Genomic DNA, 26946 nt, shown 5'->3' with positions numbered 1-26946 from the left:
CTTATTTTTTAATTCCAGAAAGCAGTTAATCAGTATGGTAAATATGTTACTGTAGACATCCGAAAGTTAAGGAAGTAACAGTACTTGAAAGTCTGAATCAGCAAGGCGAGGTGACAAATAGGATACACAGAGTTTGGCAGAGATGCTGCAGTTCCTGGGATGACTAGGGCTAGTAGGATTTGTAAAAAGTTACTGATCCTTCTTCCAGACATTCTACGTCACTATCCAGGTGCACATCTGGTGAGAGAGCCATTGAGATACAGTATTTCAAAAGCTTGCTAGAGAGGCACAGGAAGTTGTCTGGAGTGAAGGCGGAGGTGGGGGCGGGGAGTGGGGGGCGGGGGTGAGGGTGTGGCGTCCTGGGCAAAAGCTTCCGCCAAACAAAAGAAATTGGCACTTCCGGTCACGCCTTCATCTTGTCGCGGCGTTCTTCACCAAGGTGAGTGAAAGGAAAGGGACTGATAATTTCCACAAGTGAGTCCCCAAACACTTCAGGAACGCTTTCCTCTTTGTTTCTCCTCGAGGTGGAAAGAATTCATCTCCAGGGTGCATTGAAGGATGTTTCTGACGCTTGTGGTTCTGATCTCTAGCTCCACTCTCTCACTCCTCGAGAGATGGCTGGCCGATATCCCCTCCTCCTTCTGACTCTCATGGTCCTTTTATCCCTGATTATTCTTCACTTCACCTCTTTATCTCGAATCTTCTTCCCGGTCTTTCTGAATTTGGATCATTCCCTGTACCATCGATTTCTTTCCTACCTCTTACTCCCACCTTCCACCCCGCCCTCCTCTTAGCTTCAGAACTTTTGTTACCCTCTTCCCCGACTGTGGCTTCCCTGGTGGCTTAGACGGTAAAGCGTCTACCTGCAATGCGGGAGACCTAGGTTCGATCCCTAGGTCGGGAAGATCCCCTGGAGAAGGAAATGGCAACCCACTCCTGTACTCTTGCCTGGAATATGCCATGGACGGAGGAACCTGGTAGGCTACAGTCCATGGGGTCGCAAAGAGTTGGAAACGACTGAGAGACTTCTCTTTCTTTCTTTCCCCCAGTCTGAGCCTACATTCTTCCCTTTTTCCCCTTTCGACCCCAGTATTTTACTCCCTCTGAAGACTTATGATTCTCTTTGGCCCTACTTCTGCAGAGGACAGTGAATTATTTATTAATACTTTATAAAATCAGGTGTGACTTCAATTTCAAGGGCCAGGCTGTTTTTGTTGTTTTTAAAAATAAGCAAAGGGGCAGAAGTTTTTTAGAGCTCTCAGAGACGTAGGAACTTGTGCAGATTATGTACTTGTATTTATTTATTACCCTAAATGAAATCACATATCAGATATTGCACTGGTTTCATCCCATGACATAAAAAAAATTTGGTATACAACTGAATCTCCAAATTTTGAATGACAAACATAGTGATTTTTGCTTATAACTTGGTGTCAGCTTTAGAGGGTGGAAACTTTCCCATCTCCTTTAGAATTTCTCACAGGGCAGAAATGGTTGACAGACATGACATCCAATCACAAATTTATTAATTCATATGAATTGGATTTATTATGTAAATCTTTACCTGGTGTTCAGTAGCAACATTGAAGAGCAAGTTGACAGATTTTTCAGACAAAGATTTTTTTTAGGAGTTATACATGTATTGTCTATTTAATGTAGCAACATTGAAGAACAAGTTGACATTTTTCAGACAAAGATTTTTTTTTGGAGCTATGCATGTATTATCTATTTGGTGCAATATGAATTTTGTCTTTTTCATTTGTTGCAATGTGAAATTATGTTTTTGCACCATTTATCATGTATAATCTGTCTTGCAAGACCATTAATTATCACAATTTATTATTTCAATTCCAAGAGAGAGATAATTAAATTTATAATGAGGGTGAGGGGGTATTTCAGGTTATAAAGAGGAATTTAACTAGCAGTCTCCTTGAACAAGCAACTTATTCCCTCTTCTGTAATGTGTTAGACTTGCCAAAATAGGGGATGATTAAGTATAGTTGAGAGACAATGAGTGAATATATAATAAATATATAATAGGTTGTGATAGAGAGGGTTGTACTGTGTTAAATAGGAAAGGCAGGAAGACCTCCCTGGTATTGTGACATTTGAGCAGAAATGTAAAGGAAAAGAGGGCACAGACTATACAGATATGAGTGGGAAGCTGGGATATATTTATGCCAGTGGCTTTGCATTTGTTGGTCACTTTGCTTCCAACATTCCCTCTTCTCTCCTCTGCCTGTGGTCACTAGCCTGCATAGCATTAATGCACCACTCTGCCTACTGGAATGATCTAATCTGTCCATGTAAGTTCCCCATATTGTCTTTTTCCTGGCTAGCTTCTTGTTACCATTTAGGTGAATTGTCAGTTACCAGCCCCTTGGGAAGACACATCTGCCTGTATCCTCACCTCTTCCTCAATGTGTTTATTTGTGGTGCATTGTATGCTATCCTACAGCATATTTGCTTTCCTCTCTCACTACTCTTTTCACTGCGTGTTCATAATGTTGTCCATAAATGTTTGGTGTGGTAAATTGAAATGAATTTAGTGCCTGTCTTTTATATACAACCTTTTTAATGTAGTTGGCTCCCTAGTTAATATTCAGAACTGCTGTTTAAAGTCAGTATCATCATTGTCATTTTCTTGATGATAAAACCCAGACTCAGGTTGATAGTAATTTGCTAAATGGTAGTGGAGTTAAGGAGTTCAAGTCTGTCAGATACTCAGTCCTGGCCTGATCATCTCTTTCTCTCTCTCTGTCTCTGTTTATTAATGAGACGTAGAAAATGCACAATATTTTATTAGACATAGTCTGGATATAAAAATTTGATTTTGTAAGCTTTCTTTCACAAGTCTGATTATATCAGATACTTGATTTACTTCCTAGTTATAAATGTTAAGAGCTGAAAAGTGTGATGACATTTTACCTGATTTTTTTCCCATTTTCAAACTTTCTTTTTTTCCTTTTTAATTTTTATTGGGGTATGAATTCATAAGGGTACAGCTGAAAGCATTGTCACCACTGTGTAACCTACCACATGATCCAGCAATTCCACTCATGGCATATATCTGGAAAAAGTGAAAACACTAATTTGAAAAGATGTGTGCACTCCAATGTTCTTAGCAGCACTATTTACAATGGCCAGGATATGGAAACGACCCAAGTGTCCATCAGCAGATGAATGGATAAAGATATGGTGTATATGTACAATGGAATATTGCTGGTTAGTCGCTAAGTCATGTCCGACTCTTTTGCTACCCCCTGTACTGTAGCTCGCCAGGCTCCTCAGTCTGTGGAATTTCCCAGCAAGAATACTGGAGTAGGTTGCTATTTCCTTCTCAAGGGGATCTTCCTGACCCAGGGATCCAACTCGCATCTCCTACATTGGCAGGCAGATTCTTTACCACTGAGCCAGCAAGGAAGCCTCACAATTACTCAGCCATAAAAAAGAAGGAAATTCTGCCATTTGTAGCAGTGTTGTATGGACCTAGAGAATATTATGCTTAGTGAAACAGAAATACAAATACTTTATGGTATCACTTATATTTGGAATCTAAAAAATAATACAAATGAATATATATAGCAAAACAGGAACAGACTTGGTGATACAGAAAACAAACTAGTGGTTACCAGCAGAGAGAGGGGCAAATAGTAGTATGGGATTAAGAGATACAAACTACTATGTATAAAATAGATAAGCAATAAGGATATATTGTATAGCACATGGATTTATAGCCATTATCTTATAATAATTTTTAATGGAATATAATCTGTAAAAACACTGAGTCACCATGCTATACACCTGAAACTAATATAATATTGTAAATCAACTGTAAATTCATGTTGGGCTTCCCTGGTGGCTCATTGTTAAAGAATCTGCCTGCCAGTGCAGGAAACGCAGATTCGATGCTTGGTCCTGGAAGATCCCCTGGAGAAGGGAATGGCACCTCGCTTCAGTATTCTTGCCTGGAAAATTCTATGGATGGATAGAGGAGATTGCAAAAGAGTGGGACATGACTTAATGACTAAACAACAGCATACTTCATTAAAAAAAATTATCAGTATCTGAAATCCCTTGAATATATTTCCCTACCAGTTACAATCTAAACCCCAAATTAACCACATCTTGGCTTCTATCACTGTATAATAATTTTCCCGTTTTGGGACTTTATAAAAATATAGTATAGTATGTTTTTGTGTGTGGTTGACTTTGGCTTAAGATTTTGTTTTTGATACTGATCCAAGTTATCGAGTGTAGTAGTAATTCCTTCATTCTTATAGCTCTGTATTCCATTGTGTGAATATGCCACAACTGATAGGCATTTTGGTTGTTTACATCTTTGGTCTGCAAATAGTACTGTAAACATTCTAGAACATGTCTTTTGGTGATATGTATACAGATTTCTGTTGAACATATACCTAAGAATAGAGTTGATGAGTTCATAGGTTATGGATAAAATTAGCTTTAGTAAGTGTTGCCAACCAGTTTTCCAAAGCAGTTGTACTAAAGAAACTCCTAATAGAAAATTTTAAGAGTTCCAGTGTTCTAGAATATTACCAACACTTACTGTGTTGTCTTTTTAAGGAAAAAATATGTAACCATTCTAGTGGCTATTAATGGTATCTTGTGGTTTTAGTTTGCATATCTCTGCTGATAAATGTGCATCTTTTCCTGTTTGTTGGCCTGGATATCTTTTTTTCAAGGTGCCTGTTCAAGTCTTTTGACCACTTTTTCTCCTGGACTATCCTTTTGTTCTGTAGAAGATCTTTCTTTAGTAAGGATGTGAATACTTTGTTAGATCTGTTTATTGCAAATTTCAATTGCTTGCACTTTCAAACTCTTAATGGTGTCTTTTGATGAACTGAATACAGCCATATTTTGGAGATATTGCAGGTTTGCTTCTACCATTGCAGTAAAGTGAATATCACAATGAAACAAGTCATACAAATTTTTTGGTTTCAAGTGCATTTAAAAGTTAATTTTGCTCTATGCTGTAGTCAAGTAAGTGTGCAATGCATGCGTGCTCAGTCGTTAAGTCTTGTCCAACTCTTTGCGACCCCATGGACTGTAATCCGCCAGATTTCAGGCAAAGCTACTGGAGTGGGTTGCTGTTTCTTTCTCCAGGGATCTTCCCAACCCAAACCTGTGTCTCCTGCATTGGCCACCTGGGAAACTCCCAAGTGTGCAGTAACACTGTCTAAAAAACAAAGAATATAACTTAATTAAAAATTACTTTATTTCTATTTTTTTTCATTTATTTTTATTAGTTGGAGGCTAATCACTTTACAATACCGCAGTGGGTCTTGTCATACATTGACATGAATCAGCCATGGATTTACATGTATTCCCCATCCCGATCCCCCCTCCCACCTCCCTCTCTACCCAATCCCTCTGGGTCTTCCCAGTGCACCAGTGTTAGCCATCATCACACAGGGTTGCCACAGACCTTTTATTTGTAAAAAATGCAGTATTTGTGAAGCACAGTAAAACAAGATATGCTTGTATCTCAATTTTAATATTGTTGTGTTCATAATTTTTCCTCTATATGGGTAGTGCTTGTTTGTCCTGGTTAAGAAATCTTTGCCTTTCTCAAAGTCATGGAGATATTTTTCTATGTGATGTTATTGTTTAATCTCATTTATATTTCCAATTCATTTGATACTGATTTTATTGTATGTTGCCAGTATGAGATATGGATAAAGGCCCATTGTTTTGTTGTTGTTTTGAAACAGACATCCAGCAATTCAATACCATTTATTGGAAAGATCATCCTTTCCCTCTAGTGTCATCATCTTTTTCATAAATCAGATGATTAGGTTATATATGTGGGTTTGTTTCTGGATTCTTTTCATCTTGGTTTTTCTATTCTTGTATGAGTACCACTGTCATAATTAATGTAACTTTATAATGTATCTTATATATGGTCAGTAAGTCCTACAATTTTGCTCTTTTTTCTTTAATAATGCTTTGGTTATTCTTGGCCTTTTGAATTCCCATATACATTTAAAAAATTAATTAATGTATTATTTTAATTGGAGGCTAATTACTCTGCAATATGGTAGTGGTTTTTGCCATACATTGACATGAATCAGCCACAGGTGTACATGTGTCCTTCATCCCGAACCCCCTCCCACCTCCCTCCCCATCAGAGCCCTCTGGGTTGTCCCAGTGCACTGTCTTTGAGTGCCCTGCTTCATGCATCGAACTTGGACTGGTGATCTGTTTCACATATGGTAATATACATGTTTCAATGCTATTCTCTAAAATCATCCCACTCTCACCTTCTCCCACCGAGTCCAAAAGTCTGTTCTTTATATCTGTGTCTCTTTTGCTGTCTCACATACAGGGTCATTGTTGCCATCTTTCTAAATTCCATATATATGCATTAATATACTATATTGGTGTTTTTCTTTCTGACTTACTTCATTCTGTATAATAGGCTCCAGTTTCATCCACCTCATTAGAACTGATTCAAATGCATTCTTTTTAATAACTGAGTAATAGCCCATTGTGTATATGTACCACAGCTTTCTTATCCGTTCGTCTGCCGATGGACTTCTAGGTTGCTTCCATGTCCTATCTATAGTAAACAGTGCTGTCATGAACAGTGGGGTACACGTGTCTCCTTCAATTCTGGTTTCCTTGGTGTGTATGCCCAGCAGTGGGATTGCTAGGTCAAATGGCAGTTCTATTTCCAGTTTTTAAAGGAATCTCCACACTGTTCTCCATAATGGCTGTACTAGTTTGCATTCCCACCAGCAGTGTAAGAGGGTTCCCTTTTCTCCACACCCTCTCCAGCATTGTTTGTAGACTTTTTCATAGCAGCCATTCTGACCGGCATGAGATGGTACCTCAGTGTGGTTTTGATTTGCATTTCCCTGATAATGAGTGATGTTGAGCATCTTTTTTTTTTCCATTTATTTTTATTAGTTGGAGGCTAATTACTGTACAATATTGTAGTGGTTTTTGTCGTACATTGACATGAATCAGCCATGGATTTACATGTGTTCCCCATCCCGATCCCCCCTCCCACCTCCCTCTCTACTGGATCCCTCTGGGTCTTCCCAGCGCACCAGGCCCGAGCACTTGTCTCATGCATCCAACCTGGGCTGGTGATCTGTTTCACCCTTGATAATATACATGTTTTGATGCTGTTCTCTCGAAACATCCCACCCTCGCCTTCTCCCACAGAGTCCAAAATTCTGTTCTGTACATCTGTGTCTCTTTTTCTGTTTTGCATATAGGGTTATCATTACCATCTTTCTAAATTCCATATATATGTGTTAGTATGCTGTAATATTCTTTATCTTTCTGGCTTACTTCACTCTGTATAATGGGCTCCAGTTTCATCCATCTCATTAGAACTGGTTCAAATTAATTCTTTTTAATGGCTGAGTAATAGTCCATGGTGTATATGTACCACAGCTTCCTTATCCATTCATCTGCTGATGGGCATGTAGGTTGCTTCCATGTCCTGGCTATTATAAACAGTGCTGCGATGAACATTGGGGTGCACATGTCTCTTTCAGATCTGGTTTCCTTGGTGTGTATGCCCAGAAGTGGGATTGCTGGGTCATATGGCCGTTCTATTTCCAGTTTTTTAAGAAATCTCCACACTGTTCTCCATAGCGGCTGTACTAGTTTGCATTCCCACCAGCAGTGTAAGAGGGTTCCCTTTTCTCCACACCCTCTCCAGCATTTATTGCTTGTAGACTTTTGGATAGCAGCCATCCTGACTGGCATGTAATGGTACCTCATTGTGGTTTTGATTTGCAATTCTCTGATAATGAGTGATGTTGAGCATCTTTTCATGTGTTTGTTAGCCATCTGTATGTCTTCTTTGGAGAAATGTCTGTTTAGTTTGCAGGAATAGAAGGAACATACCTCAACATAATAAAAGCTATATATGACAAATGCACAGCAAGCATTACCCTCAATGGTGAAAAATTGAAAGCATTTCCCCTAAAATCAGGAACAAGACAAGGGTGCCCACTCTCACCACTACTATTCAACTTAGTTTTGGAAGTTTTGGCCACAGCAGTCAGAACAGAAAAAGAAATAAAAGGAATCCAGATAGGAAAAGAAGAAGTGAAACTCTTGCTGTTTGCAGATGACATGATCCTCTACATAGAAAACCCTAAAGACTCTACCAGAAAATTACTAGAGCTAATCAATGAATATAGTAAAGTTGAGCATCTTTTCATGTGTTTGTTAGCCATCTGTGTGTTTTCTTTGGAGAAATATCTGATTAGTTCTTTGGCCCATTTTTTGAATGGGTCGTTTATTTTTCTGGTATTGAGCTGCATGAGCTGCTTGTATATTTTTGAGATTAATTGTTTGTCAACTGCTTCATTTGCTATTCTTTTCTCCCATTCTGAAGGCTGTCTTTTCACCTTGCTTATAGTTTCCTTCATTGTGCAAAAGATTTTAAGTTTAATTAGGTCCCATTTGTTTATTTTTGCTTTTATTTCTATTACTCTAGGAGGTGGGTCATAGAGGATCCTGCTGTGATTTATGTCAGAGAATGTTTTGCCTATGTTTTCCTCTAGGAGTTTTATAGTTTAGGTCTTACATTGAGACCTTTAATCCATTTTGAGTTTATTTTTGTGTATGGTGTTAGAAAGTGTTCTGTTTCATTCTTTTACAGGTGGTTGACCAGTTTTCCCAGCACCACTTGTTAAAGAGATTGTCTTTTCTCCATTGTGTATTTTTGCCTCCTTTGTCAAAGATAAGGTGCCCATAGGTTCGTGGATTCGTGTCTGGGCTTTCTATTTTGTTCCATTGATCTATAATTCTGTCTTTGTGCCAGTACCATACTGTGTTGATGACTGTAGCTTTGTAGTATAGTCTGAATTCAGGCAGGTTGATTCCTCCAGTTCCATTCTTCTTTCTCAAGATTGCTTTGGCTATTCAAGGTTTTTTGTATTTCCATACAAATTGTGAAATTATTTGTTCTACTTCTGTGAGAAATACCATTGGTAGCTTGATAGGGATTGCACTGAATCTATAGATTGCTATGGGTATTATACTCATTTTCACCCATATACATTTTTTTAGAGGGCTTCCCACGCGGCACTAGTGGTAAAGAACCCACCTGCCAATGCAGAAGACTTAAGAGATGTGGGTTTGATCCATCAGGAACATCCACTGGAGGAGGGCATAGCAACCCACTTCAGTATTCATGCCTGGAGAATCCCATGGACAGGGGAGACTGGAGGGCTGTGGTCTCTAGGGTCACCAAGAGTTGGACACACCAGAGCATGCACACATTTTAGAATCAGCTTGTCAGTTTTCACAAAAATCCTTCTTGACATTTTGATTCAGATACCACTTTAATAGATCAATTTGATACTTTCCCCATAAATATCTCAGTGTTCATCTCCTAATATTAGGAGCATTTTGTAAATAATTTAATTGCCATTATCTTACTAAGAAAACTTAACAGTAATTCCCTAATATCATATACCTACCTACTGCATTTTCAGATTTTTTTCAAACAAGTCTTTTATTTAAAACTGTTATCCAACCTAATGTGTTTTTATATTTCTTAAGATTTTATTGTTATTTTCTATATTTTATTAAACTTGTTATATATCTAGTACTTTTCAAGTCATTACTTCTGTTGCTCAAACTGTCCAGTTTGGAAGTAGCTATATGAAACTCCTTCACATTGGCTTCTGTTTTTTTCCTTTTATTCCTGAAATTTTCAAATAGTTTTAAAGAAGAAAGTAGTAAACACACACACACACACATAACCATGCATAAATCCTTTCCCAAGCTTCAACAATTAATACCATTTAATCAATTTCGTTTGATTTTTTCCTCCTCACCCATTCTTCTCACTGGGACATTTGAGAAAATGGCACTCAGCCATTGTGTCATTGCAGAGATAAATAACTCATAATGGATCCCTAAGTCATAGGTGTGTTAAATAAGGAACCACTTGGCCATTATGAACATTTCCCTGGTGGCTCAGACGGTAAAGCATCTGCCTACAATGCATGAGACCTGGGTTCGATCCCTGGGTTGAGAAGATCCCCTGGAGAAGGAAATGGTAACCCACTCCAGCATTCTTGCCTTGAAAATCCCGCGGATGAAAGAGCCTAGTAGCCTACAATCCACGGGGTTGCAAAGAGTCGGACACGACTGAGCAACTTCACTTCAGGCCATTATACTTAATAAGATTAACAGTAATTCTTTATATCATCTAATACTCAGTTCATATTCAGATTTCCATGAGTGTTGGAAAAATGTCTATTTACAGTAGCTTTGTTAAATCTGTATCCAAAGAAAGACCATTTATTGCTACTGGCTGTTTTTCTCTTGAGCCTCTTTTCCTGTAAATCCTCTAAAGCCCCCACCCCCATGCCCTGCCAATTTTAAAGACTGTTGATTTATTGGAGAAACTAAGTCATTTGTCTGATTGACAAATGGATTTAGATGATTGCTTCTTTGACATGGTTTTTATTGTATTCTCCTTCCTATATTTCCTCTTCACTGGAATTTAGAGCTACAGGCTTGATTAGCTTCGATTTAATTACTTTTTAAAGGTAAGAATCATCTCAGGCAGTGTAATGTACTTTTTATTGCATTACCTCATGGGTGGTTTTATCTTTTTAACTGATGCTGGGGTTTATTTGTGTTTTCAGGTGATCTCAGCCTGATCCCTCCATTGTAGCGTTTCCTCTGAACCTTTCTCCTGTTGATTTTCACAGCCATTGGAGATAACTGTCTAAATTCAGTATTTCAATAGTGGCTGTAAAGTAGTGGTAGAATTCTACCAGTTATTCTGCATTTATTAGCTGGGATTATTTTATAAAGGAGACCTTTTCCTTGCCAGCTACGTTTTTTGTTCTAATTTATGTTTTGAAACTCAGGATTTATGAACAGAAAAAGACTCACAGACATGGGAAACAAACTGGCATTTACCAAATGGGATAGTAGGATTAGGGGAGGGAGAGATAAATTAGAAGTTTGGAGTTAAAATATACACTATTATTTATAAAACAGATAAACAGCAAGACCCTATTTTATAGTACCGGGAACTGTGCTCAATATCTCATAATAACTTATAATAGAAAAGAATGTGAAAAACTATATATACATACACATATGTGTGTATAACTGAGTCACTTTACCATACACTTGAAACTAACATGACATTATAAATTAACTGTATTTAAAACAGAAAGGGTAAATGCTTTTTCCCCCCATATATCAGTTTTCAGAATTGATTTCCTAGAGACCTTTATTGTTTAATATCATTAAGAATTCATGGATTTTTATGTATTTAATGTGTATCCATGGTGATTAAAATTTTTCACTGAGGTATAGTTGGTTTACAATGCTTTCTTAGTTTCAGGTCTACAACAAAGTGATTCAGTTACAGACATATATATATTCTGATTATTTCCCATTAGAGGTTATTATAAGATATTGAATATAGTATCCTATGCTCTACAGTAAATCCTTGTTACTTATCTATTTTATATGTATAGTAGTGTGTATCTATTAAACCCATCAATTCAGTTCGGTTCAGTCACTCATTCATGTATGACACTTTGTGACGCCATGGACTGCAGCACGCCAGGCTTCCTGGTACATCACCAACTCCCGGAGCCTGCTGCAACTCATGTCTCTCGAATTGGTGATGCCATCCAAACATCTCATCCTCTGTCATCCCCTTCTTCTCCTGCCTTCAGTCTTTCGCAGCATCAGGGTCTTTTCCAGTGAGTCAGTTCTTCCCATCAGGTGAATAAAGTATTGGAGCTTCAGCTTCAGCATCAGTCCTTCCAATGAATATTCTGGACTGATTTCCTTTAGGATTCACTGGTTTGATCTCCTTGCAGTCCAAGGGACTCTCAAGAGTCTTCTCCAACACCACAGTTCAAAAGCATCAATTTTTGGCACTCAGCCTTCTTTATGGTCCAGCTCTCACATCCATACGTGACTACTGGAAAAACCATAGTTTTGACTAGACGGACCTTTCTTGGCAAGGAAATGTCTCTGCTTTTTAATATGCTGTCTAGGTTGGTCATAACTTTCCTTCCAAGGAGTAAGGGTCTTTTAACTTCATGGCTGCAATCACCATCTGCAGTGGTTTTGGAGTCCCCAGAAATAAAGTCTGTCATTGTTTCCATTGTTTCCCCATCTATTTGCCATGAAGTGATGGGACCGGATGCCATGATCTTAGTTTTCTGAATGTTGAGTTTTAAGCCAAGTTTTTCACTCTCCTCTTTCACTTTAATCAAGAGAGTCCTCAGTTCTTCTTTGCTTTCTGCCATAAGGGTGGTGTCATCTGCATATCTGAGGTAATTGATATTTCTCCCGGCAATCTTGATTCCAGCTTGTGCATCATCCAGCCCGGCATATTGCATGATGTACTCTGCATATAAACTAAATAAGCAGAGTGAAATATACAGCCTTGATTTACTTCCTTTCCCAGTTTGGAACCAGTCTGTTGTTCCATGTCCAGTTCTAACTGTTGCTTCTTGACCTGCATACAGATCTGTGAGGAGGCAAGTCAGGTGGTCTGATATTCCCATCTCTTTGGGAATTTTCCAGAGTTTGTTGTGATCCATCCAGTCAAAGGCTTTGGCGTAGTCAATAAAGCAGAAGTAGATGTTTTTCTGGAACGCTCTTGCTTTTTCGATGATCCTACAGATGTTGGCAATTTGATCTCTGGTTCCTCTGCCTTTTCTAAATCCAGCTTGAACATCTGGAATTTCACAGTTCACATATTGTTGAAGCCTAGATTGGAGAATTTTGAACTTTGCTTTGCTAGCATGTAAGATGAGTGTAGTTGTGCGGAAGTTTAAACATTCTTTGGCATTGCCTTTCTTTGGGATTGGAATGAAAACTGACCTTTTTCAGTCCTGTGGCCACTGTTGAGTTTTCCAAATTTGTTGGTATTTTGAGTGCAGCACTTTAACAGGATCTTTCTTTAGGACTTGAAATAACTCAACTGGAATTCCATCACCTCCACTAGCTTGGTTCATAGTGATACTTCCTAAGGCCTACTTGACTTCACACTCGAGGATGTCTGGCTCTAGGTGAGTGATCACACCATCGTGGTTATCAGGGTCATGAATATCTTTTATGCATAGTTCTTCTGTGTATTCTGACCACCTCTTCTTAATATCTTCTGCTTCTGTTAGCTCCATACCATTTCTGTCCTTAATTGTGCCCATCTTTGCATGAAATTTTCCCTTGGTATCTCTAATTTTCTTGAAGTGATCTCTAGTCTTTCACATTCTATTGCTTTGCTCTATTTCTTTGCATTGATCACTTAAGAAGACTTTCTTATCTCTTCTTGCTATTCTTTGTAACTCTGTATTCAGATGGGTATAACTTTCCTTTTCTCCTTTGCCTTTCTCTTCTCTTCTTTTCTCAGCTATTTGTAAGGCCTCCTCAGACAACCATTTTGCCTTTTTGCATTTCTTTTTCTTGGGGATGGTCTTGATCACTGCCTCATGTACAATGTCATGAACCTCTATCCATGGTTCTTCAGGCACTCTGTCTATGAGATCTAATGCCTTGAATCTATTTGTCATTTCCACTGTATAATCGTAATGGATTTGATGTAGGTCATACCTGAATGGTCTAGTGGTTTTCCCTACTTTTTTCAATTTAAGTCTGAATTTTCCAATAAGGAGTTCATGATCTGAGCCACAATCAGCGCCAGGTCTTGTTTTTGCTGACTGTATACATCTTCTCCATCTTCAGTTGCAAATAATATAATCAGTCTGATTTCATTATTGACCATCTGGTGATGTCCATGTGTAGAGTTGAGTCTTGTGTTGTTGGGTGTGGGTGTTTGCTATGACCACTGCGTCCATTGGCAAAATTCTGTTAGCCTTTCAGTTCAGTTCAGTCACTCAGTTGTGTCTGACTCTCTGCAACCCCGTGGACTGCAGCACACCAGGCCTCCCTGTCCATCACCAACTCCCGGAGCTTACTCAAACTCATGACCATCAAGTTGATGATGCCATCCAACTATCTCATCCTCTGTCATCCCCTTCTCCTGTCCCCTTCAATCTTTCCCAGCATCAGGATCTTTTCTAATAAGTCAGTTCTTCACATCAGGTGGCCAAAATATTGTAGCTTCAGCATCAGTCCTTCCAATGAATACTTAGCACTGATTTCCTTTAGGATGGACTGGTTGGATCTCCTTGCAGTCCAAGGGACTCTCAAGAGTCTTCTCTAACACCCCAGCTCAAAAGCATCAGTTCTTCGGTGCTCAGCTTTCTTTATAGTCCAACTCTCACATGACTACTGGAAAAACCATGGCTTTGACTAGACAGACCTTTGTTGGCAAAGTAATGTCTCTGCTTTTTAATATGTTGTCTAGGTTGGTCATAGCTTTTCTTCCAAGCAGCGAGTGTCTTAATTTCAGTGCTGCAGTCTGCAGTGTAGTTTGCATCTGCAGTGATTTTCGAGTCCCCCAAAATAAAGTGTCTCACTGTTTCCATTGTTTCCCCATCTATTTGCAGTGAATTAATGAGTCCAGATGCCATGAACTTGGTTTTCTGAATGTTGAGTTTTAAGCCAACTTTTTCACTCTCCTCTTTCACTTTCATCAAGAGTTTCTTCAGTTCTTTGCTTTCTGCCATAAGGGTGGTGCCATCTGCACATCTGTTAGTCTTTGCCCTGCTTCATTTTGTACTCCAAGGCCAAACTTGCCTGTTACTCTAGGTATCTCTTGACTTCCTGGTTTTGCATTCCAGTCCTATGATGAAAAGGACATCTTTTTTTTTTGGTGTTAGTTCTAGAAGGTCATGTAGCTCATCATAAAACTGTTCAGCTTATTTGGCATTAGTGGTTGGGGCATAGACTTGCATTACTGTGGTATTGAATGTTTTGCCTTGGAAACGAACAGAGATCACTCTGTCATTTTTGACATTGTACCCAAATACTGCATTTTGGACTCCTTTGTTGAATATGATGGCTAATCCATTTCTTTTAAGCAATTCTTGCCCACGGTAGTAGATACAATGGTCTCCTGAATTAAATTCGCCCATTCCAGTCCATTTTAGTTCAGTGATTCCTAAAATGTCGCTGTTCACTGTTGCCATCTCCTGTTTGACCACTTCCCATTTACCTTGATTCATGGACCTAACATTCCAGGTTCCTATGCAATATTGTTCTTATAACATTGGACTTTTATTTCCATCATCAATCAACTCTACACCTGGCCTTTGTTTGTGCTTTTGCTCCATGTCTTCATTCTGGAGTTACTTCTCTACTCTTCGCCAATAGCATATTGGGCACCTGCCGACCTGGGGGGTTCATCTTTCAGTGTCCTATATTTTTGCCTTTTCATACTGTTCATGGGATTCTCAAGGCAGGAATACTGAAGTAGTTTGCCATTGCCTTCTTCAGTGGACCATGTTTTGTCAGAACTCTCCACCATGACCCGTCTGTCTTGGGTGGCCCTACACAACATGGCTCATAGTTTCACTGAGTTAGACAAGGCTGTGGTCCATGTGATCAGTTTGTTTACTTTGCTGTGATTGTGGTTTTAATTCTCTCTGCCCTCTGATGAATGAAGATAAGAGGCTTATTGCCCCGTGGCAGGCCACTGCTGACCCGTTCCTCCTCAGGAGACATTCAAACACTCTAAGGCAGGTCTGGCTCAGTCTCTGTGGGGCCTCTGGGTCCTGGTGCACACAGGTTTTGTTTGATCCCTCTGAGCATCTCTGGCGGATGTGGGGTGTGATTCTAAACGTGATTTTGCCTCCCCACTGCCTTGTTGGGGCTTTTCCTTTGCCCTTGGACATGGGGTATCTTTTTTGGTGGGATCCAATATTCTCCTGTCAATGGTTGTTCAGCAATGAGTTGAAGTTTTGGAGTTCTTCGTCCTTCAACTCCACCGTCTTGAATAATCCCCATTAAACCCATACTCCCCCTTTGGTAACTCCCCCTTTGTTTTCTATATCTGTAAGTCTGTTTCTGTTTTGTAAATAGGTTCATTTGCATTAGTTTTTAGATTCCACATATAAGTGATATGTGATAGTATTTGTCTTTCTCTGTCTTATTTAACTAAGCACAATATTCTCTAGGTCAGTCCATATTGCTGCAAAGGCAATACTTCGTTATTTTTTATGGCTGAGTATTATTCCATTGTATATAAATACCATATCTCTTTAGCCAGTAGTCTGTTGATGGGCACTTGGGTTGCTTCTATGTCTTGGCTGTTGTAAATAGTGCTGATATGAACATTGGGATGCATATATTTTTTTCAAATTAGTTTTTGTCTTTTAGATCTATGACCAGGAATGGGATTGCTCAATCTTAGGGTAGTCTATTTTTATTAATAGCTTTTAAAGAAATCTCCATACTGTTCCATAGTTCCTGTACTAGTTTACATTCCCACCCAATCGTGTAGGAGGGTTCCCTTTTCTCCATACCCTATCTAGCATCTATTATTTGTAGTATTGTGATTTTTTGTGTTTTTTTTGATGCTCAAATTGTGCCATTTTAGAAATCAGAAGTAGTTTTCATTTGTTTCCTGTATCATTTGACAAGATTTCATTAGATCTTGACTTCACTGCTCTCTGATACATTTTAGGCTCATCATGTACACTGTCTGCCCCAGTGCTGGAATCAGTCATTTTGCAAGGAATTGTGTATTCTTTCAGTAAGGATTGGTACTTAGAAAACAAGATGTGAAAAAAAAAAAAGAAAACAATATGTGAATGCTCAGGAGATTTTTTTTTTGTCATGCTACCTGACCTTTTGTTGTGCTCTTTTCCTCTCTATTTTGAATACATTTGAATGACTTTATTTATGTAGTCTTTCATTCATTCAGCAAAAATTCCCTTACAACGATATATATGGTGTTATGTTTGGTATAGGAGATGTGAAGGTAAATCTGACTAGTTTCCTGTCCTTGATGAAGTTTCATTATAGTGGTAATATGAATAAACAAGCAGTGACTAAAGAGTATGATCAGTACTCTGGTGGGCATAGGCAAGTGGGATTGACAGTCTGTGGCAGCACAGAATGGGCATCTGAAAATGCCTTGGAAAGAGGAGATGATGCTTGATACTGGATGAGCTGAAGAAGTATGAAGGTAGAGGAGCTATGAAGGGTTTCAGTCAGAGGAAACTGAAAGAGGCAGAGGGATCTTGATGTATTCAAGGAAAGGTATGTGTACAGTTGGTCATAACTGAAACATAAGTTTTATGTAGGGGAGGAGAGACAAAATTGGAGACATGGATGGGGTCCAAGATGCTGAGAATCCCAAAAGTCAGATCAGAGAACTGAGATTTCACTCTGAAGGCTATGAAGGAGAAGTAATGAAATTGTCTTAAGCAGATGAGATATATAATCACCCCTGTGATGTACTGATGATGCACTGGCTGGGTGGGGAGGAATGGGGCAGTAGGAGAGTAGTAAAGAGGAGAAACAGAAGAGAAAGAATGTCATGTTACAGTGCACCTCAGGTATGTGTGTAGTATGTGGGAGAAGTGTGTGTACATTACAATAGGTTATAATATATATACTATAGATTATATATACACACAATAAATTATACATATTACATATAGAACTATATACAACAGGTATATATAAAATGTTTAATATATAATGTATATGCATACACACACATGACTGTCCCACACACCACACATGTATATAGAATAATATATATATAAAATAGATCTGGGCATACACACATGGATGTAGTGTTATATGTTTATAATTCTGTATGTGCATGTATATCCAGGGACTCTCTCATTGCCATGGATCTAGACTTTAGAATATTTCAGTGGAGAAACATTTCCCAAGGAAGGCGGAGGGGTGGGAAACCACAATAAAGATTCTCCTTGACCTAACTTTAGTCATGCTCCTTTGAGCCCTTTTTTCAACTAAACTTTATCCCTGGGCATTGTCTTCGCCTACTTAGCTCAGTTTTAGAAAGAATCCTGCCAAGTCAGTTTAGCAAGAATCCCCCCCACCCTTGCTTGATATTTTAGCACTCTTGGTCTGCCTTCAGCGAGAATTCCAAGTCAATTTAGCAAGGATCTACTTAGTCTTGATGTCTCCATTTAGTAATTTTCTATAGCTCCATGCCTGTAGATCCCCAGCTGTCTTTAACTGTATTCATAGTTGAGTCCAATCTCTCCCCTGTATTGCAGTAGTCTTGACATCTATCACAGTAGTCTTTAATAAAGTCTTTCTTACCATTTTAACAAGTGTCAGAATGATTTTTTATTTAACAGGCCACACCAAAACTTTGGCTTATTGTGCTTTTCCTCTTCAAAGCTCCACCAGTTGGCACTGAGGCCCAGTTGTGTATCCTTGAGTAATCTTGAGAATTCCTCTTCCTCCTCTCTTTGGGATTTAAGGGTATGGAGAGGGAGGGAGTGAGGTCATTTTTTTTTCAGCTTCTCCCAGAGGTTAGTATGTCACTCTAACAGTTATCTCTGGGAGAGTGAAATGATGATTGAAGATGCTTATCTCCTTTTATATGTTTCTCTGTGCCAGGTATTGTTGTATACTAAAGAATGTGTATTGCACTTCTCTTTTAAAACTACTATCTTAAACTTTTAAAAGTATATAATGTGAAATTCATCTACATGGATATATAAGATACAGACTTGAGATGGTTCTGTTAGGTTAAGGATTTAGGGGAAGCCAGGGCAGTGAGTGTGTATGGATCTGTATTGGTGAAGGCACAGAGGACCAGTAATGTAGTTAGCAAAGGCGTTGATGAAATGAATATAGACTATTGTCTGTGAAAACTAGAATAGATAACAAGTGGTATATGTATATTTTTAGGATGAGAAATTTGAGCATGTTTATATGTTCTGTAGTGGATGAGCTAATAAAGTCAAAGAGGTTGTTGAAAATAGAGGAGAGAAATGGGCTAACTGGAGAAACAGGTGTGGAAAAGATGTGGTATAGTGAATATGTGGATGAACTGGCCATAAGAAAGAGAAGGGGCATCACTTCTAATATCAGAGTTAGAGGGTCAGAAAGGCTTGTTTGTGAGGTTGTGGAGAGGCAAGAGACAGAGTGTTGCTTTCTTGCGCTGATACATTCTCTGTGATAAGGTAGTAAGGGCTTTCTGGAGTGTGAGAGGGAATGAACAGGGGCCAGGGGGAGGAGGAGTAAGGTTGCACCCTTCTCTGGGGAATGAGAGAAGATTGTTGGGCAGTAAGTAATAAATACATATCTGAGCTGGAAATAAAGTGATTTTAGTCTTGTCCTTTTTTCCAGGTGTATTCAGTTGCCAAGAAGTGGGAGCAAGGAAGGCAGACATTGGATTTGATTTTAGACTTGTGAATGTATGATGATGATTTTGGGTGGTGGGAAGTTTGAAGGGCTAAGTGGGTTGTTGAGGTTACTGATGAGATTTGTTTAGGTTATAGACCATGGGGTCTAGCCTCATCAGGAAAGAGTGTATTCTCAGTAGGATTCTGTAGAGAAGCTGGGTAGATAGGTGGGTGGCTGTCGGTGAAGCTGTATGGCGACTTCAAAGCTCAAAGAGTGGATGTTTAAAAGGTGGAACAGCAAATAAGAAATTGTGGTCATAGTAGGATATTGGAGTTTAAGATTTCAGAGGAAAAGTAGTTCTGAATGATGAGAAGGTTCTGTGGGTGGGTAAATTGGAGTGGAGGAGGTCAAGGAACTGTGAAACTGGGGAATGAACAAGCTAGCCAAGGGATCATCAAAGATGGGAAAAGATACAGGGTTTAAGAGTGGAGAGGAAGGTGAGAAAGATGGTCTATTTTGTAGAAGAAGGGGTGAGTGTGGCTGAGAAGCACATGGTATGACATTGATTGGACATTGGATATGACATGGATTGGACATTGATTGGACAAAGGATAGGACATTCCTATCCTTTGATAGGAATGGAGATTTTTACAGAAGGGAGGAGGAGTTAGGGAATGGAAACAGCTTTGCACCAGATCCCTTGGATGGTCCTGGCTTTGTTTCAACTTTGTCTTTGCTTCACAAACTTTTTTTCTTTTGGCCAAAAACCAGGACTAGGAAAGAACTGGTGGTAAAATCTTGAAGGAAAGCTAAGATAGCATTCTGTTCACTGATATCCTGTGCTTGGAGGGACTTGAACAACTACCCTTAGCAACTTTCAGGGAAATGGCACTGCTGGTAGGACCCTAGCCTGCCCGGGCTTCCCGTTTCAGGAATCCTATTATAAATGAATGTGGATAACCAGTGCTTATAGCTTTCACACAGGGGTGGATGCTTTTTATATCATCCCTTATCTCAGAAGTTTGAGAACACATACTCTTAGGGGATGCTTTAAAGGAGTTCCATATGAAGGCCCTGGATTCTTTTTTTTAATGTTTTTCAAATTGTGTAATATAATAAAAATACCAAAAGTTGCATAAAGTGTAAAAGTACACTGAAATGAATAATTATAAAGTAAACACCCATAAAAGAACCTTCCAACACCAAATATAGAACATTGCAAGTTATCTAGAAGCCTCAATTCTCTCCCAGAGGTAATGGTTCTCTCCCAGAGGTAACCATTTATCCTGACTTGCCTTTTATGGTAATCATTTTTTCATATGTGTATATAGACACATGTGCACATGCACACCTACTTGTACATTCTACTACTTATGAACATTGGGATTGCTTTCAGGTTTTGGCTGTTGTGAACAGTGCTGCTCCTGTTCCACATGTGCTTGAGATACATATCTGGGAGAGGGATTTGCTAGTAATAGTTTATGCATATTTTCAACTTTACTTTGTTGTTGTTCTTCAGTTGCTCAGTCATGTCTGACTCCTTGTAACCCCATGGACTGCAGCAAGCCAGGCTTCCCTGTCCTTCATTATCTCCCAGAGTTTGCTCAAACTCATGTCCATTGAGTTGGTGATACTATCTAACCATCTCATCTTTTTCCCCCTTCTCCTCCTACCCTCAGTCTTTCCCAGCATCAGGGTCTTTTCCAATGAGTTGGCTCTTTGCATCAGGTGGCCAAAGTATTGGAAATTCAGCTTCAGCATCAGTCCTTCCAATGAATATTCAGGGTTGATTTCCTTTAGGATTGACTGGTTTGATCTCCTTGCTGTCCGAGGGACTCTCAAGAGTCTTCTCCAATACCACAGTTCAAAAGCATCACTTCTTCTGTGCTCAGCCTTCTTTATGGTCCAACTCTCACATCTGTACATGACTACTAGAAAAACCATAATTTTGACTATATGGACCTTTGTCGGCAAAGTGATGTCATTGCTTTTTAACTTTAAAAGATAACTTTAACAGATAATTAAAAGATAATGGAAAATTTATTTTCAAAAGGATTGCACCAGTTTTGACTCCCACTAAAAGTATATGAGGATTCATACTTTGGTTCTTTTCTCCCCTAGTTTTGAGGCCAGAATACTATGGCTTGGAGGTGATCAGAGATAGCCAAGGACTCGTGATTTGCTGTGAATATGGGGGACTTGATTACAGTCTCACCTTCTGGAACAGTTGCCCTTAACTGCTTCAGTAGAGAACCTTGGTTTGGTCCTACCTTTCCCAGAATTTCAAGGCCCAAGAATTGGGCCCTAGAATTCAGTGTGGTTGCTCAGCCTTTGAGGCCATTTGAGAATGAAGATAACCTGGGTTACCATCCTACAATGCTCCTCTTTCTTGGATGGTTCAAACAGTGATCTTAGCAATTAGCCAGAGGTTCTGTGTGTGGACTGTAACTCAGTTAACTCTTCCTCATACTCAGGGCTCAAGAACTGAAACCAGGAAGTGATCAGAGATAATTAGCATCTGTGGATAGCAGGATATAAAGACTTAGATGACCCTGTGTCTTTGGAGGATCCTTTAATAACCATCTTTAGCAACTTCAAGGAGGGAGCTGGCTTTTTCCTTTCTTTCCCATAGTCTATCCCTTAGGGAATCTTTTCCTTAGGGAGGGCCATGGCTTGTTTGTTTCTTTCCCAAAGTCTCAACTGTTGAGAACCTTGGTTGGTTTATTTCTGTGGCCAGTGTGAAGTGAAGCTGGCTGGGTAAGCATTTGGATTGCTTATAATGTCTGCTTACCAGAGTCTCATTTTTTTTTTTTTTTTTTTCCGTTTTTTCTCTTATTTATTTGGGGCTTGATCTTTTCATACAGTCATGCTCAACAGAAACCAAACTCTCTGGAGGATGCATATTCAGCTTTAAAATACTTTACATTTCTAATACTGGGGAAGGCATTGTATTATAAATTGTCTCGGGGTCTAGAAAGTTGCTTTTAAATTTTTATTTATTTTTAAAACTTATTACATTTTTAATTAATTTATTTTTTATTGAAGGATAATTGCTTTACAGAATTTTGCTGTCTTCTGTCAAACCTCAACATGAATCAGCCATAGGTATACATATATCCCTTCCCTTTTGGAGCTCCCTCCCATCACCCTCCCCATCCCAGCCCTCTAGGTTGATACAGAGCCCCTGTTTGAGTTTCCTGAGCCATACAGCAAATCCCTGTTGGCTATCTATTTTACATATGGTAATGTAAGTTTCCATGTTACTCTTTCCATACATCTCACCCTCTTCTCCCCTCTCCCCATGTCCATAAGTCAATTCTCTTTGTCTGTTTCTCCATTGTTGCCCTGTAAGTAAATTCTTCAGTTCCATTTTTTTAGATTCCATATATATGTGTTAGAGTACGGTATGTATATTTCTCTTTCTGACTCACTTCACTCTGTATAATAGATTCTAGGTTCATCCACCTCATTAGAACTGACTAAAATGCATTTTTTATGGCTGAGTAATATTCCATTGTGTATATATACCACAACTTCTTTATCCATTCATCTGTCAATGTATATCTAGGTTGCTTCCATTTTCTAGCTATTGTAAATAGTGCTGCAATGAACAATTGGATACATATGTCTTTCAATTTTGGTTTCCTCAGGGTATATGCCTAGGAGTGGGATCCTGGGTTATATGGTCGTTTTCTTCCTAGTTTTTAAAGGAATCTCCATACTGTCTTGCATAGTGGCTGTTATCAGTTTACATTCCCACCAAGAGTGCAAGAGTGTTCCCTTTTCTCCACACCCTTTCCAGCATTTATTGTTTGTAGACTTTTTGATGAGGGCCATTCTGACTGGTGTGAGGTGATATCTCATTGTAGTTTTGATTTGCATTTCTCTAATTATGAGGGATGTTGAGCATTTTTTCATGTCTTTGTTAGCCATCTGTATGTCTTCTTTGGAGAATTGTGTGTTTAGGTCTTTGCCCCAGTTTTTAATTGGGTTGTTTGTTTTCCTGGTATTGAGTTGTATGAGCTGCTTGTATATTTTGGAAATGAATCCTTTGTCAGTTGTTTCATTTGCTAATATTTTCTCCCACTCTGAGGGTTGTCTTTTCACCTTGCTTATAGTTTCCTTTGCTGTGTAAATGCTTTTAAGTTTAATCAGGTCCCACTTCTTTACTTTTGTTTTTATTTTCATTACTCTAGGAGGTGGGTCATAGAGGATCTTGCTTTGATTTATTTCATTGAGTGGTGTGCCTATGTTTTCCTCTAAGAGTTTTATAGTTTCTGATCTTACATGTAGGTCTTTAATCCATTTTGAGTTTATCTTTGTGTATGGTGTTAGGAAGTGTTCTAATTTCATTCTTTTACATGTAGCTGTACATTTTTTCCCAGCACCATTTATTGAAGAGACTGTCTTTGCCCCATTGCATAGTCTTGCCTCCATTTTCAGAAATAAGGTGCCCATAGGTGTATGGGTTTATTTCTGGGCTTTCTATCTTATTCCATTGGTCTATATTTCTGTATTTGTGCCAGTGCCATACTATCTTGATGACTGTAGCTTTGTAGTATAACCTGAAGTCAGGAAGCTTGATTCTTATGGCTCCATTCTTCTTTCTCAAGACTGCTTTGGCTATTCGGGATCTTTTGTGTTTCCATATGAACTGTGAAATTTTTTATTCTAGTTCTATGAAAAATGCCACTGGTAATTTGATAGGGATTGCATTAAATCTGTAGATTGCTTTTGGTAGTATAGTCATTTTCACAATATTGATTCTTCCTACCAAGGAACATGGAATCTCTCTCCATCTGTTTATGTCCTCTTTGATTTCTTTCTTTAGTGTCTTATAATTTTCTGTGTACAGTTCTTTTGTCTCCTTAGGTAAGTTTATTCTTAGATATTTAATTCTTTTTTTTTTTTTTGCAGTAGTGAATGGGATTGATTCCTTAATTTCTGTTTCTGATTTTTCATTGTTAGTATATAGAAATGCAAGTGATGTCATCTGCAAACAGTGAGAGCTTTACTTCTTTTCTGATATGGATTCCTTTTATTTCCTTTTCTTCTCTGATTGCTGAAACTAGGACTTCCAAAACTATGTTGAATAATAGTGGCGAAAGTGGACACCCTTGTCTTGTTCCTGATCTTAGGGGGAATGCTTTCAGTTTTTCACTATTGAGAATAATGTTTGCTGTAGGCTTATCATATATGGTCTTCACTATGTTGAGTTAGGTTCCTTCTACGCTCATTTTTGAAGAGTTTTAATCATAAATGGGTGCTGAATTTTGTCAAAGACTTCTTCTGCATCTATTGAGATGATCATATGGTTTTTATCTTTCAATTTTTTAATATGGTGTATCACATTGATTGATTTCCATATATTGAAGAATCCTTGCATCCCTGGAATAAACCCAACTTGATCATGGTGTGTGAGCTTTTTGATGTGTTGCTGAATTCTGTTTGCTGAAATTTTGTTCAGGATTTTTGCATCTATGTTCATCAGTGATATTGGCCTTTAGTTTTCTTTTTCTGTGTTGTCTTTGTCTGGTTTTGGTATCAGGGTGATGGTGGCCTCGTAGAATGAATTTGGAAGTGATCTTTCCTCTGCCATTTTTTGAAAGAGTTTTAGAAGGATAGGCATTAGCTCTTCTGTAAATGTTTGATAGAATTCTCCTGTGAAGCCATCTGGTCCTGGGCTTTTGATTTTTGGGAGATTTTGGATCACAGCCTCAATTTCAGTGCTTGTTATTGGATTGTTCATAATTTCTATTTCTTCCAGGTTATCCATTTTATTGCCATATAGTTGTTCATAATAGTCTCTTTTAGTCCTTTGTGTTTCTGCATTGTTGCTTTTTCATTTCTAATTTTGTTGATTTGATTTTCTCTCTTTCTTTCTTGATGAGTCTGGCTAAGGGTTTGTTAATTTTCTCAAAGAGCCAGCTTTTAGTTTTATTAATTTTTACTATTTTTTCTTTCATTTCTTTTTCTTTTATTTCTGCTCAGATCTTTATGATTTCTTTCCTTCTACTAATTTTGGGGCTTTTTCTTATTCTTTTTCCAGTTGCTTTAGGTGTAAAGTTAGGTTGTCTATTCAATGTGTTTCTTGTTTCTTGAGGTAGGATTGTATTGCTATAAACTTCCCTGTTAGAACTGCTTTTGCTGCATCCCATTGGTTTTGAGTTGTCATGTATTCATTGTCATTTGTTTCTAGAAATTTTTTGATTTCCATTTCGATTTCTTCAGTAACCTATTGGTTATTTAGAAATGTGTTGTTTAATCTCCACGTGTTTGGGTTTCTTACAGTTTTTGTCTTGTAATTGATATCTAGTTTCATAGCACTGTGGTCGGAGAAAATGCTTGATACAATTTCAGTTTTCTTAAACTTACTGAGCTTTGATTTGGGGCTTCCCTGGTAGCTCAGATGGTAAAGTGTCTGCATACAATGCCAGAGACCTGGGTTCGATCCCTGGGTCAGGAAGATCCTCTGGAGAAGGAAATGGCAACCCACTCCAGTATTCTTGCCTGGAAAATCCCATGGACTGAGGATCCTGGTAGGCTACAGTCCATGGGGTTGCAAAGAGTTGGACATGACTGAGCGACTTCACTTCACTTCACTTATGATTTGTGAGCCAAGATGTAGTCTCTCCTAGAGAATGTTCCATGTGCCCTTGAGAAGAAGGTGTATTCTTCTGCATTTGGATGGAATGTCCTGAAGATATCCATGAGATCCATCTCATCTAATGTATCATTTAAGACTTTTGTTTCCTTATTAATTTTCTGTTTTGATGATCTGTCCATTGGTGTGAGTGGGGTGTTAAAGTGTCCTATTTTTATTGTGTTACTGTCAATTTCTCCTTTTGTGTCTTTTAGTGTTTGTCTTAGGTATTGAGGTGCTCTTATGTTGGGTGCATAGATATTTACAATTGTTATGTCTTCCTCTTGGATTGATCCCTTGATCATTATGTAGTGTCCTTCCTTATTCTTGTAATCTTTATTTTAAGGCCTATTTTGTCTGATATGAGGATTGCTGCTCCAGCTTTCTTTTGCTTCCCATTTGCATGAAATCTACTTTTCCATCCTCTCACTTTCAGTCTATATGTGTCTTGTGGTCTGAAGTGGGTTTCTTGTAGACAGCATGTATTGGGTCTTGTTTTTGTATCCATTCAGCAAGTCTGTGTCTTTTAGTCAGAGCATTTAATCCATTTACATTTAAAGTAATTATTGACGTATATGTTCCTGTTGCCATTTTCTAATTGTTTGGGGTTGATTTTGTAGATCTTTTTTCTTCTGTTGTATTTCTTGACTATATAAGTCCGTTTAACATTTGTTGTGAAGCCAGTTTGGTGGTACTGAATTGTCTTAACTTTTGCTTGTCTGAAAAGCTTTTTATTTCTCCATCAATTTTGAATGAGATCCTTGCTGGGTACAGTAATCTTGGTCGTAGATTTTTCCGTTTCAATACTTTAAATATATCCTGCCATTCTCTTCTGGCCTGCAGAGTTTCTGCTGAAAAATCAGCTGTTAAGCATATGGGGTTTCTCTTGTATGTTACTTGTTGCTTCTCCCTTGCTGTTTTTAATACTCTTTCTTTGTGTTTAGTCTTTGTTAGTTTGATTAGTATGTGTCTTGGCCTGTTTCTCCTTGGGTTTATCCTGTATGGGACTCTTTGTGCCTCTTGGACTTGATTGACTCTTTCCTTTTCCATATTGGGGCAATTTTCAAGTATAATCT

The 26946-nt window shown here is 38.5% G+C and overlaps 1 protein-coding gene across 1 annotated transcript in view; it reads left to right on the top strand.

The window, feature by feature from the left end:
* Window positions 1-389: 389 nt before the first annotated feature.
* MAGED1 (MAGE family member D1) overlaps window positions 390-26946 on the top strand; it is a 75890-nt gene continuing 49333 nt past the window's right edge. The window contains exon 1 of the mRNA XM_061136145.1: window positions 390-439. The gene's annotated coding sequence lies outside the window, so the exon portion shown is untranslated. The remainder of the gene's footprint in view (window positions 440-26946) is intronic.

The sequence above is a fragment of the Dama dama genome, chromosome X, assembly GCF_033118175.1.
Source record: "Dama dama isolate Ldn47 chromosome X, ASM3311817v1, whole genome shotgun sequence".
NCBI lineage: Eukaryota > Metazoa > Chordata > Mammalia > Artiodactyla > Cervidae > Dama > Dama dama.
The sequence above is the reverse complement of the archived record's forward strand: the minus strand, read 5'-3'. Positions and strand labels throughout refer to the sequence as shown.